Source organism: Heterodontus francisci, chromosome 13, assembly GCF_036365525.1.
Source record: "Heterodontus francisci isolate sHetFra1 chromosome 13, sHetFra1.hap1, whole genome shotgun sequence".
Classification (NCBI taxonomy): domain Eukaryota; kingdom Metazoa; phylum Chordata; class Chondrichthyes; order Heterodontiformes; family Heterodontidae; genus Heterodontus; species Heterodontus francisci.
In genome coordinates, this window is record NC_090383.1 from 55,626,273 (window position 1) to 55,639,516 (window position 13,244).

The following is a 13,244-nucleotide window of genomic DNA, read 5'->3' on the forward strand; positions in this document are numbered from 1 at the left end:
AATAATCTGGGACAAAATTAACCTTATTTGGACAAATGTGGATTAATTAAGGAATGCCAGCACAGATTTGTTAAGGCTAAATCATGTTGAACTAATTTGATTGACTTTTTTGATGAGGTAACAGAAAGGGTTGATGAGGATAATGCAGGTAATATGCTGTACATAAACTTCTAAAAGGCATTTGATAAAGTGCCACATAACATGCTTGTCAGCAAAGTTGAAGTCTGTGGAATAAAAGGGATAGTGTCAGCATGGATACAAAGTTGGCTGAGTAACAGGAAAGAGAGAGTAGTGGTGAATGTTTGTTTTTCAGACTAGAGGAAGATATATAGTGGGGTTTCCCAGGGGGTCGGTATTGGGACCACTACTTTTCTTGATCATTAGTGACCTAGACTACAGTATGCAGGGCACAATTTCAAAATTTGCCCATGACACAACTTGGAAGTATTGTGAATTGTGAGGAGGAAAATGATCAACTTCAAGAGGACATAGACAGGTTGGTGGAATGGGCAAACACATGGCAGATGAAACTTAATGTAGAGAAGTGTGAAGTGATACATTTTGGTAGGAAGAACAAGGAAAGACAAATAAAATAAAGGATACAATTCTAAAGGAAGTGCAGGAGTAGAGGGACCTGGGGGTATCTGTGCACAAATCATTGAAGATGGCAGGGCAAGTTGAGAAAGCAGTTAATAACTGCCAGTCTTCACCCTTTCCCTCACATTGTGAGTTGTCTTTTCCTCCAAGCACATAGAGGAGCATTGTTAGTCGCCCAACAGAGACACACACATCGTCTGACTCTCAATGAAGGTGCTACAGGAATGCCTCCTGCATGCAGCCACACAGAAGCAGCTGCGCAGGAGTCAACTGTGACGGACCAGGACCATTCACCAATATGCTGCAATGCCTGTGACAACCAATGCTGCTGCCTGGCCATTGCCAGTGGCTAGGTGGACATGCCCTTTGTACCAATCTCACATTCACCCCTAGTCACATGTAAGGCTGCAGGGTTGTCTGTGTGCTGCACTCACCTGAGGTCACTTGCAGCACTGCAGCCAGGCTTGAGGGCGACTCCACGGCTGCTGACCTCCCACGCGCTCTCCATCCAGGCTTGCTTGGTTTGGTAGGCCAGTCTCCTCCTCCTGTTATGGGGGAGGGGACCTCCCACCATGCCCACACAGCCTGTAGGAGAACAAGAAAGGAGGCATCAATGAACTGTGGGGCCACCCTGGATTGCAGTTCCGCCACACTTATTTGCCCAATGCTGCTCAGGTCTTTAACGCTGCTCGGGTATTCAGTGCTGCTCAGATATTCAGTGCTGTTCGGGTCTCCGTTTTGGCAGGCTGCTTCCAACGTTCCCTTTCATTCAGTACTGGCTACCTTTTAAATATGGTGACAGCACATTAGAGGCGTGACTTGATGCCGCCCACGCCATCTGAGTGGATGGCACCTCCGCCTCCCATCTCTTAATTGGCCACCTTCCATGTAATTCAATTCACCTGGCCGTCCACCGCCCACCTGGGAATGCCACCCGCTCCAAGTCACAACAGCGGACCTCTGGCCTTCCGGCAAGATTCAGCCCTGTGACTCTGGCTATAGGGAAAAGGCAGTGGAGTGGGACTAGCTGAGTAGCTCTTACAGAGAGTCGGCACGGACACGATTGGCCGAATGACCTCTTTCTGTGCTATAACGATTCTACGATTCTATTCTAACTAAAACGCTTGTGGGACATTTTTACCTCATGTGATACTATATATTTTTTTTAATTTTTATTTAGAGATACAGCACTGAAACAGGCCCTTCGGCCCACCCTACACTAATCCCATATTCCTACCACATCCCCACCTGTCCCTATATTCCCCTACCACCTACCTATACTCGGGGCAACTTATAATGGCCAATTTACCTATCAACCTGCAAGTCTTTTGGTGGTGGGAGGAAACCGGAGTACCCGGCAAAAACCCATGCAGTCACAGGGAGAACTTGCAAACTCCGCACAGGCAGTGCCCAGAATTGAACCCGGGTCACTGGAGCTGTGAGGCAGCGGTGCTAACCACTGCGCCACTGTGCACGTAACAAACAACTTTCCGAATGGGTTGTGTGTTCATTACACAGCATTGCACCATTCGCCTACCCATTGCCAAGCTAAGCCAAACAGCAGGCGATGAACCGTTTACTTGCTTACCTTGTATAGATAATTAACATTCCTTCACAATGAATGTATCAATTATATAGATTTTGCATTCATGGTAACTATTAAAATACCATATTAACAAAATCAGTAAATCTGCTAAAGAATCAATTTTTTACTTTTCTGTATCATATATATATATACATAGATATATAGTAAAATTCTGAGACAACAAATTGAAGTTGTTCGAAGGAATTTTTAGGCTGATACCAGGACTGCAGTTAAAATAACCAAAAAACAAACATATATCCAACTGATTTCCCTCAGTACCATTGTTTTGTTTCATTACAAAGACTCAAGCACCAAGAAATAAGTGGTTCAAGTGATTGCATTATTTCAGACTGAATGGCCACTTGATTCACTTTTATTTTAAAACAAGACATGTAAGTTCGACAATAAAGTCTCAGGCAATTTCCAAATTGAAGGATTACAAATGTGGTACTTGTTTTCTGAAAGTAGGGTGGTTGTTGGTTGGCACAAACTCGGCGGGCCGAAGGGCCTGTTTCAGTGCTGTTTCTCTAAATAAAAATAAATAAAAGAATGCGTGGCTGGAGAAATGGTGAAGGAGGGAAGGATTTAGATTCGTGGGACCTGTACAAGCGGGACAAGTTACATCCAGGCAGGACTGGAACCGATGTCCTCGCAGGGGTGTTTGCTAGTGCTGTTGGGAAGGATTTAAACTAGAATGGCAGAGGGATAGGAACCTGAGCAGGGAGACTTAGGAGGAGGAAACAAGGATAGAAACGAAAGACAGGAAACAAAAAGGCAGATGTGGAAGGTATAGAAATCAAGGGCAAGAAACAAATAGGGCCGTAGTGTGAAATAATGCTAAGATGACGAAAAATGTTAAAAAGGCAAGCCCCAAAGGCATTGTGTCTCAATGTGTGGAGTATTCACAATAAGATAGGTGAATTGACCACGCAAATAGATGTAAATGGATATGATGTCGTTGTGATTACAGAGACATGGCTGCAGGGTGACCAAGGATGAGAACTGAACATCCAAGGGTATTCAATATATAGGGAGAACAGGCAAAAAGGGAAAGGAGATGAAGTAGCGTTGTTGGTGAAAGAGGAAATCAATACAATAGTGAGGAAGGATATTAGCTCAGAGAATTCTGATGTGGAATCTGTATGGGCAGAGCTAAGAAACACCAAGGGGCAGAAAATGTTTGTGAGGGTTGTATATAGATCCCCAAACAGCAGTGGTGATGTAGAGGATAGCATTAAACAGGAAGTAAGAGACGGGTGCAACAGTAATTATGGGTGATTTTAATCTACATACAGATTGGGCAAACCAAATTAGCAATAATACTGTTGAGGAGGAATTCCTGGAGTGCATACATGATGGTTTTCTGGACCAATACATTGAGGAACAAACTAGGGAACAGGCCATCCTAGATTGTGTAATGAGAAAAGATTAGTTAACAATCTTGTTGTGCGGGGTCCCTTGGGGAAGAGCGACCATAACATGTTTCAATTCTTCATTAAGATGGAGAGTGAGAGAGTTGATTCTGAGACTAGGATCCAGAATCTAAATAAAGGAAACCATGAAGGTATGAGGTGCAAGTTGGCTATGATAGATTGAGGAACATTACTTGAAGGGTTGACAGTGGATAGGCAATGGCTAGTATTTAAACAGCGCATGGATGAGTTACAACAATTGTTCATTCCGGTCTGACGCTAAAATAAAACAGGAAGGGTAGCTCAACTGTGGCTTGCAAAAGAAATTATAAAATGGCCAGAATAAGCAGCAAATTTGAGGATTGGGAGCAGTTTAGAATTCAGCAAAGGAGGATAAAGGGATTGATTAAGAAGGGGAAAATAGAGTATGAGAGTAAGCTTGCAGAGAACATAAAAACTGACTATAAAAGCTTCTATAGATATGTGAAGAGAAAAAGATTAGTGAAGACAAATGTGGATCCCTTACAGTCAGAAACAGGGGAATTTATAATAGGAACAAAGAAATGGCTGACCAATTAAATACATACTTTGGTTCTGTCTTCACAAAGGAGTACACAAATTACCTCCCAGAAATGTTGGGGAACATAGGGTCTAGTGAGAAGGAGGAACTGTATGAAATCAGTGTTAGTAGAGAAATGGTGTTAGGGAAATTGATGGGATTGAAGGCCGATAATTCCCCAGGGCCTGATAATCTACATCCCAGAGTACTTAAGGAAGTGGCCCTAGAAATAGTAGATGTATTGCTGGTCATTTTTCAAAATTCTATAGACTCTGGAACAGTTCCAATGGATTGAAGGGTAGCTAATGTAATCCCACTATTTTAAAAAGGAGGTAGAGAGAAAACAGGGAATTATAGACTGGTTAGTCTGACATCAGTAGTGGGGAAAATGCTGGAGTCCATTATAAAAGATGTAAAAGCAGAGTACTTGGTAAACAATGACAGGATCGGACAAAGTCAACATGGATTTACGAAAGGGAAATCCTGCTTGATTAATCTACTGGAAATTTTTGAGGATGTAACTAGTAGAATAGATAAGGGAGAACCAGTGAATGTGGTGTATTTGGACTTTCAGATGGCTTTCAATAAGGTCCCACATATGAGATTAGCGTGCAAAATTAAAGCACATGGGATTGGGGGTGAGGTACTGACATGGATAGCGAACTGGTTGGCAGACAGGAAACAAAGAGTAGGAATAAACGGGTCTTTTTCCGAGTGGCAGGCAGTGACTAGTGGGGTACCACAGGGATCAGTGCTAGGACCCCAGCTATTCACAGTGTATATTAATGATATAGATGAGGAAATTAAATATAATATATCCAGGTTTGCAGATGACACAAAGCTGGGTGGGAGTGTGAGCTGTAAGGAAGATGCGGAGAAGCTCCAGTGTGATTTGGACAGGTTGAGTGAGTGGGCAAATACATGGCAGATGCAGTATAATGTGGATAAATGTGAGGTTATCCACTTTGGTAGCAAAAACAGAAAGGCAGATTATTTTCTGAACGGCGATAGATTGGGAAAGGGGGAGGTGCAGCAAGACCTGGGTGTCCTTGTGCACCAGTTGCTGAAAGTAAGCATGCAGATGCAGCAGGTAGTTAAGAAGGCAAATGGTATGTTGGCCTTCATAGCAAGAGGTTTCAAGTACAGGAGCAAGGATGTCTTGTTGCAATTATACAAGGCATTGGTGAGACCACATCTGGAGTATTGTGTGCAGTTTGGTCTCCTTATCTGAAGAAGGATGTTCTTGCTATGGAGGGAGTGCAGCGAAGGTTCATCAGACTGATTCCTGAGATGGCAGGACTGACGCATGAAGAGAGATTGGGTTGATTAGGCTTGTATTCGCTGGAGTTCAGAAGAATGAGAGGGGATCTCATGGAAACCTACAACATTCTAACAGGACTGGACAGACTAGATGCAGGAAGGATGTTCCCAATGGTGGGAGATCCAGGACCAGGGGTCACAGTCAAAGGATAAGGGGTAAGCCATTTAGGACTGAGATGAGGAGAGATTTCTTCACTCAGAGAGTGGTGAACCTGTAGAATTCTCTACCATGGAAAGCAGTTGATGCCAAATCATTAAATATATTCAAGAAAGAGTTAGATATAGTTCTTATGGCTAATGGGATCAATGGATATGGGGAGAAAACAGGAACAGGTTACTGAGTTTGGATGATCAGCAATGATCGTATTGAATGGCGGAGCAGGCTCGAAGGGCCGACTGGCCTACTCCTGCTCCTATTTTTTTCTAAAGGATGACATAATGACAATAGTAAGAAAGAACCTTGGCTCAGTAGAATCAGTATGGGTGGAGATTAAGAATGACAAGTTTGAGGGAACACTGGTGGGAGTAGTCTATAGGTCCCCTATTCTGTTGAATAGAGCATTAAGCAAGAAATAATTGGAGCTTGTAACAAAGGCAATGTAATAATCATGAGAGACTTTAAACTTCATATAGGCTGGACAAATCAAATTGGCAAAGGTAGTCTGTAAAGTGAGTTTGTAGAATGCTTTCATGACAGGTTCCCAGAACAATATGTTGTGGAACCAATTAGGGATAAAGGTATTCTGGATCTAGTATATTGCAATGATGCAGGGCTATTTAGTAATCTCATTCCTCTGGGAAAAAGTGATCATAATACAATTGGATTCCATATTAAGTTTGAGAACAACTTACTTAAGTCCAAAAAAAATCTTAAACTTAAACAAAACCAATTACATAGGTATGAGGGAAAGCTGGCTAAGGTTAATTGAGCAACTAGACTAAAGGATATAGTGGTAAACAAACTGTGGGAAACACTTAAAGAAATGATTAAAAATTTTCAACAAAAATACATTCCATTAAAAAACAAAGGATCAATGAGAAAGATCCATCTGTGTCTTACTAGGGAGGTTAAGGGTAGTATTAGATTAAAAGAAGGACCTTATAACATTGCAATTAAGCCTGAGGATTGGGAGAGTTTCAGAAACCAGCAAATGGTGACCAAAAAGTTGATAAAATGGGGAAAAATAGAATGAGAGCTCTTATAAGTATATAAAAAGGAGAGTAGCCAAAGTAAAAGTAGTCTAACAAACTTGATTAAATGTTTTGAGGAGGTGACAGCTGTGTAGATGAGCTTAAGGCAGTTGATGTAGTCTACATGGACTTCAGTAAGGCTTTTTTAAGGTCCCACATGGGAGATTGGTTAAAAAGGTAAGAGCCCATGGGATCCAGGGCAATTTGGCAAATTGGATCCAAAATTGGCTTAGTGGCAGGAGGCAGAGGGTGATGGTCAATTGTTGTTTTTGCGAGTGGAAGCCTGTGACCGGCGGTGTACCACAGGGATCGGTGCTGGGACCCTTGCTGTTTGTAGTGTACATTAATGATTTAGACGTGAATATAGGAGGTATGATCAGTAAGTTCGCACATGACACAAAAATTGGCGGTGTTGTAAGTAGTGAGGAGGAAAGCCTTAAATTAAAGGAAGATATAGATGGGCTGGTAAGATGGACAGAACAGTGGCAAATGGAATTTAATCCTGAGAAGTGTGAGGTGATGTATTTTGGGAGGACTAACAAGGCATGGGAATATACAATGGATAGCAGGACCCTAGGAAGTACAGAGGGTCAGAGAGACCTTGGTGTACTTGTCCATAGATCACTGAAGGCAGCAGCACAGGTAGATAAGGTGGTTAGGAAGGCACATGGGATACTTGCCTTTATTAGTCGAGGCATAGAATATAAGAGCAGGGAGATTATGGCGGAGCTGTATAAAATGCTAGTTAGGCCACAGCTGGAGTACTGTGTACAGTTCTGGTCACCACACAATAGGAAGGATGTAATTGCACTGGAGAGGGTGCAGAGGAGATTCACCAGGATGTTGCCTGGGCTGGAGCATTTCAGCTATGAAGAGAGACTGGATAGGCTAGCATTGTTTTCCTTAGAGCAGAGAAGGCTGAGGGGGGATCTGATTGAGGTGTACAAAATTATGAGGGGCATTGATAGGATAGATAGGATAGGATAGCCTGTGTGGAGTTTGCAAGTTCTCCCTGTGTCTGCGTGGGTTTCCTCCGGGTGCTCCGGTTTCCTCCCACAGCCAAAAGACTTGCAGGTTGATAGGTGAATTGGCCATTATAAAAAAAAATTGTCACTAGTATAGGTCGGTGGTAGGGGAATGTAGGGACAGATGAGGATGTGGTAGAATATGGGATTAGTGTAGGATTAGTATAAATGGGTGGTTAATGGTCGGCACAGACTCGGTGGGCCGAAGGGCCTGTTTCAGTGCTGTATCTCTAAATCTAAATCTAAATCTAAAGATAGGAAGAAACGTTTTCCCTTAGCGGAGGGATCAATAACCAGGGGGCATAGATTTAAGGTAAGGGGCAGGAGGTTTAGACGGGATTTGAGGAAAAATGTTTTCACCCAGAGGATGGTTGGAATCTGGAACACACTATCTGAAGGGGTGGTAGAGGCAGGAACCCTCACAACATTTAAGAAGTATTTAGATGTGCACTTGAAAAGCCATAGCATACAAGGCTAGGGGCCAAGTGCTGGAATATGGAATTAGAATAGATAGATGCTTGATAGCCGGCACAGACACGATGGGCCGAAGGGCCTGTTTCTGTGCTGTATAACTCTATGACTCTATGACTCTAAATGTTGGTCCCTTAGAGGCAGAGACAGGAAAAATTATCATGGGAAATGAGGAAATGACAGACAAATTGAACAAATATTTTGTGTCTGTCTTCACAGTAGAAGACACAAATTACATACCAGAAGTAGAGGATAACCGAAGAGTGAGGAACTTAAGATAATTAATATCATAAAGTATTAGAGAAGCTTAAGGGACTAAAAACCAACAAATCCCTAGGACCTGATGGCCTACATTCCAGGGTTCTAAAAGAGGTAGCTTCAGAGATAATGGATAAATTCTTTATGATTTTTCCAAAATTCCATAGATTCTCGAGCAGTCCCAACAAACATAAAGTTAGCAAATGTAACACTGCTATTCAAGAAAGGAGGGAGAAAGAAAACAGGGAACTACAGGCCAGTTTGCCTGACATCAGTCATCGGGAAAATGCTGAAATTTATTATTCAGGAAGTCTTCCCAATGCACTTAGAAACCATAGTATGATTAGACAGAATCAACATCGTCTTATGAAAGGGAAATCATGTTGGACAAACTGATGAGTCTCAGGATACGGGGTAAACCTGAGCACCAGCAACAGGCAGAAAAGGAAGGTGAGGATGCTCCGAATTATAACATCCAGGAACGGCCTCAACAAAAACGGGCACTGGCACATCATCGCATCCTCAGGACAAGGATAAATTATCTTCAAATTTCAGAGAGGCAATGTCAGAGATGCCTAAGAGATGTCATGTGAAATGGTCACAGAAATTTGCAGGATCCTGCAGCATGACCTGCTGTCGCTCAGCTTCGGTGGGAATCCCATGCCAGTTGCCTTCAAGGTGACTACTGCACTCTATTATTTCTCCAGCGGCTCCTTCCAGGGATCCACGGGAGACATATGTGGCATCTCGCATCAAAGAGGTGATCAATGCCCTTTTTCGATGTAATTTCATCAACTTACCTGTCGACAAGGACAGCCAGGCAGCAAGGTCTGTGGCACTCAGCGCCATCGCTGTGTTCCCTAGAGTGTAAGAGGTGATCGATTGTCCTCATGTGACCATTAGACCAGCCTGCTGTCTTTGTTAATCACAAAGGCTTCCACTCTTTAAGCGTACAGCTGGTTTGCGACCATAGGAGAAAAATCATGCATGTTTGCGCACATTTCCCAGGGAGATGTCATGACTCCTACATTTTGAGGAACTCCCAGCTGCCAGCAGTTTTTGAGGAACCAGCCGAAGTGGACGGCTAGATCCTGGGTGATAAGGGTTACCCACTTTGTTCATGGTCAATGACACCAGTATGTCATCCACAAAGTGTCACTGAAGAGGGGTACAATGTCGCTCACGCATCCACCAGAGCCATCATTGAACACACCATTGGCATGCTGAAGATGTGATTCTGTTGTCTTGACTGGTCTGGAGGGGCTCTTCAGTTTGCGCCACAGAGGGTGTCACGAATAATCGTTGTCTGCTGTGCTTTGCACAACCTTACAATTAGACGTGGCAATATTCTGCAGGTGGAGGAACAGGTGGGACACCAGTCCTGTTCAAGTGAGGATGACTATGAAGAGAGTGAGGAGGAGGACAACAATGACAATTATGCCATCATCGATATGAGGGCCATTGGGAGACGTGCAAGGGACATCAGGGAGAACCTAATTTATGCACATTTCAGCCAACAGTAAGCCAAATCATCAAGGAACGTTGGGAGGAGAAACATAACAATTCCCCACAGAAATTCCCTTTTCCATGAGGACTTATGCATCGCTGCAATCTTAATGAAGCATTGCTGCACTTTCATGTGATTGGCATTCGAAATCATCTAAGGGCTATGAAGAATGCGACTACACACCACTGCAAGCAGCATTAAGTTATGGCCATAGCGGCATGACAGTATAGGAAAAATTATTAATCATGAATGGGAAAACAGCCATCATTGAAGAGTGAAGGCTCAAATTCCAATGAAATATGGACACTGGACATTTCCTGAGATGCTTTGTAAGCATTATTACTTTCCTGCCATAGGCATCCAAAAAATGTCTTCGTATCCACCTGTAACCGAGCAAAACATGACTGAGAGTGGATCAAACTTTGCATGAAATAAAAATGTTTGAATACATCTTTGCAATCGTTACAATTTGTACAGCACCCGTGTCACCTTCATGCTCAAAACTGTTTCAATTTTCTTTTTCAGCCACTACATCTCGGTGCTACCCCAGCATTAGCAGATGAGGTGGAGGCAGTCTGCTCAGTGTGCTGCCCTGTTCCTGTGGATGACTGTGGCGAGCGTCGTCTGGAGGAACAGAGCCTTGATGGCTCTATCCTACTGGGGGTGTGCAGCACTGGTGCTTGCGTATCCCCCATGTGCGCGCCTGCTGGAGTTAAGGGGGTCAATGTCAGGGGAGAAGACAAGACGCTGCTTACCCTGGGGGTGTCCTGAGAGGAAGGCCCAAGGCAGTTGGCATGTGCTCCTCCTCCATCTGTGTGCACAATGGCACCTGCTTGTCTCCCTGAGGGGAAGGAGCACTTGGAGGGAGGTCCAGATTCCTCATCCCCCTCTCGCTTAGTCTCAGCTGCATGGAGTCCATGGGAACAGCGATGGACTGCAGGTTAGATCACATATGGCTCGAGACTCAACACAGAGCTCTCTACTGAGGAAGCCATATGCTCAAATGCCTGGGACATGGCAGACATCATGGCTTACATGGACTCCTCCACGGCACGTGCAAAACCACACATGACCTCAGACACCTCTGACATATTTTCCACATGGCTTTGCTGCACATCCAGTAGACTTCTCATAGCAACAAACAGAGGATCGTCATGAGCGTGGGGCTGGGAAAGGGTCTGGTCCTCTACAATCCTCTGATTGTCAAGGTCCCTCAGCTGCTGGGATGCATCCGTGACCCAGATTCTAATTTTAACCCCCCCACGGACCGTGTGGATGTATCTGCGCTGGTGGAGGTGGAAGAAGAGGCAGGTGACGGTGCACCCTCTGGGCCATTGGCTTCTTCTTCCTTCCCAGAGTAGGGATTCTTGGCCCACCTGGTGTTCTGCGACTTGAGTGCAGGTACCTGCAGTGCAGACACAAACAGAGGCATTTTAAGCATGTGCTTCACATGAGTTTACACAATTTCCTTTAGCTACCACATACGACTGCAACAGCAGTCTTACGCCTTGTGGCTCTTGCTTGCCATCACCTCTCGCCCTGCCTCTCTCCTCTATCGCGATCTCCGAAGCCTCCTCCTCAGCTGTGGTCAGCAGCCTGATTTCAGGGACTCCCTTCTCCTGTCTTAGCCCGCTCACGCTGACTGGGGCTTCGTTTATCTTGCTACAGACAGTACAGATTTAATGACATGGCAAATGATGCATCACAACCATTGCATATATGCATCAACATCACTCATTCTGCATTGGCTTTTGCATGACACCTCCAAGCACATAAACAATGTCAATCTTCAGCTTTTATTAAATGGCACCCAGGCTGCTCACGTATACTACTGCTTTCCTTGCATACCCTCTGCCTTAAAGACACAGAGCCATGGAAGAAATCAATGGAGCAGCTTTGCCAGGACCCCACTTACCCTCGCTGATCTAAGCAAGTCATTGATTCGCTTGTGGTACTGCACCCATGTTCTAAAGTTACTTCACAGTTTGAGAGCTCCTCCGCTACCTCCATTCAGGCCGCCTTGGTGAAGCGGGAAGGTCTTTGCACTCCATCTGCAGGGAAGGGACTTCCCGCCTTTCCCTGACGGCTTGGAGGAGAACCTGCAGGGAGGCATCACTGCTCTGTGGGGTAGGACGCTGTTGCTGACTGCCATGTCATTCACTTTGGTTGTAGGAAAAATAAATGATATGAAGTTGGTGGTGACTTTCACAAAGTAAGTGAGGCAAAAACATTTTAATTTAAGTAAAGACTTCGAATTCAGTTTGTCTGAAGATACTTACATGAAAGGAAGGCTGCTGATCCTTGAGGCTGAAAGCACAGAATGCTTTATATCTGTGGTGATCATGGTGCTTGGTGCAGTGATGGATTCCACCAATGAGAGACCACACCCACAGCATGATCCCATGTGTACCCTGTTCCCGTCGCCACATGGCTAATGTAAGTACAAAATTGCAAAAGAAACAGGAATGTCGGCAGGAGCGTAAGTTATGACAACTTCCAGTCCCGCTGTTGGGATCACAGCGGCACTCATAAGATTCCACCCACAGTCTCAGGACAAGGGGCCAATCATTTAGGACTGAGATGAGGAGAAATTTCTTCACGCAGAGGGTTGTGAATTTTTGAAGTTGTCTACCCACGAGGGTTGTGGATGCTCCATTGTTGAATATATTTAAGGCTGGGATAGACAGCTTTTTGATCTCTCGGGGAATCAAGGGATATGGGGAGCAGGAGTTAAAGTGGAGTTGAAGCAGAAGATCAGCCATGATTGTATTAAATGGTGGAGCAGTCTCAAGGGTCTACTCCCACTCCTATTTTTTATGTTCTTGTGTCCTGGATGTAGTGCCAAAAGAACTTCACACAAGTGGTCAAGGTCAGTGAATACATCTTAAAAGCCACATCCTTACAACTGAACCGCTACCACTCCTATTTCTTATGTTCTTATGTTTCTCTAGGATGACTGGCATACTGACCATTTACCCTACTGTAAATACTGACGTAAAGCAATTATTCAGCATGTCCACCAATTCCATCTTTTCATTGACAACATTACTGTTAACAGTTTTGAAGGGGCCCGTATTGCTTCTCACCACCCTCTTTTTCCCAATATAATAGTCAAAGTTTTTTGTGTTGATTTTGATATCACTTGCAAGTTTCTTTTCATACTCCCTTTTTGTTGCTCTTACTATCTGCTTTGTCACCCTTTGCTGTTATTTGTATCTTTCCCATTCGCCAGTATCCATGCTTTTCTTTTTGCATTTTGTATGCTTTCTCTTTTAGTATTGTATGTTATCCATTACCTCTTTACTTGTCCATGGCTGCC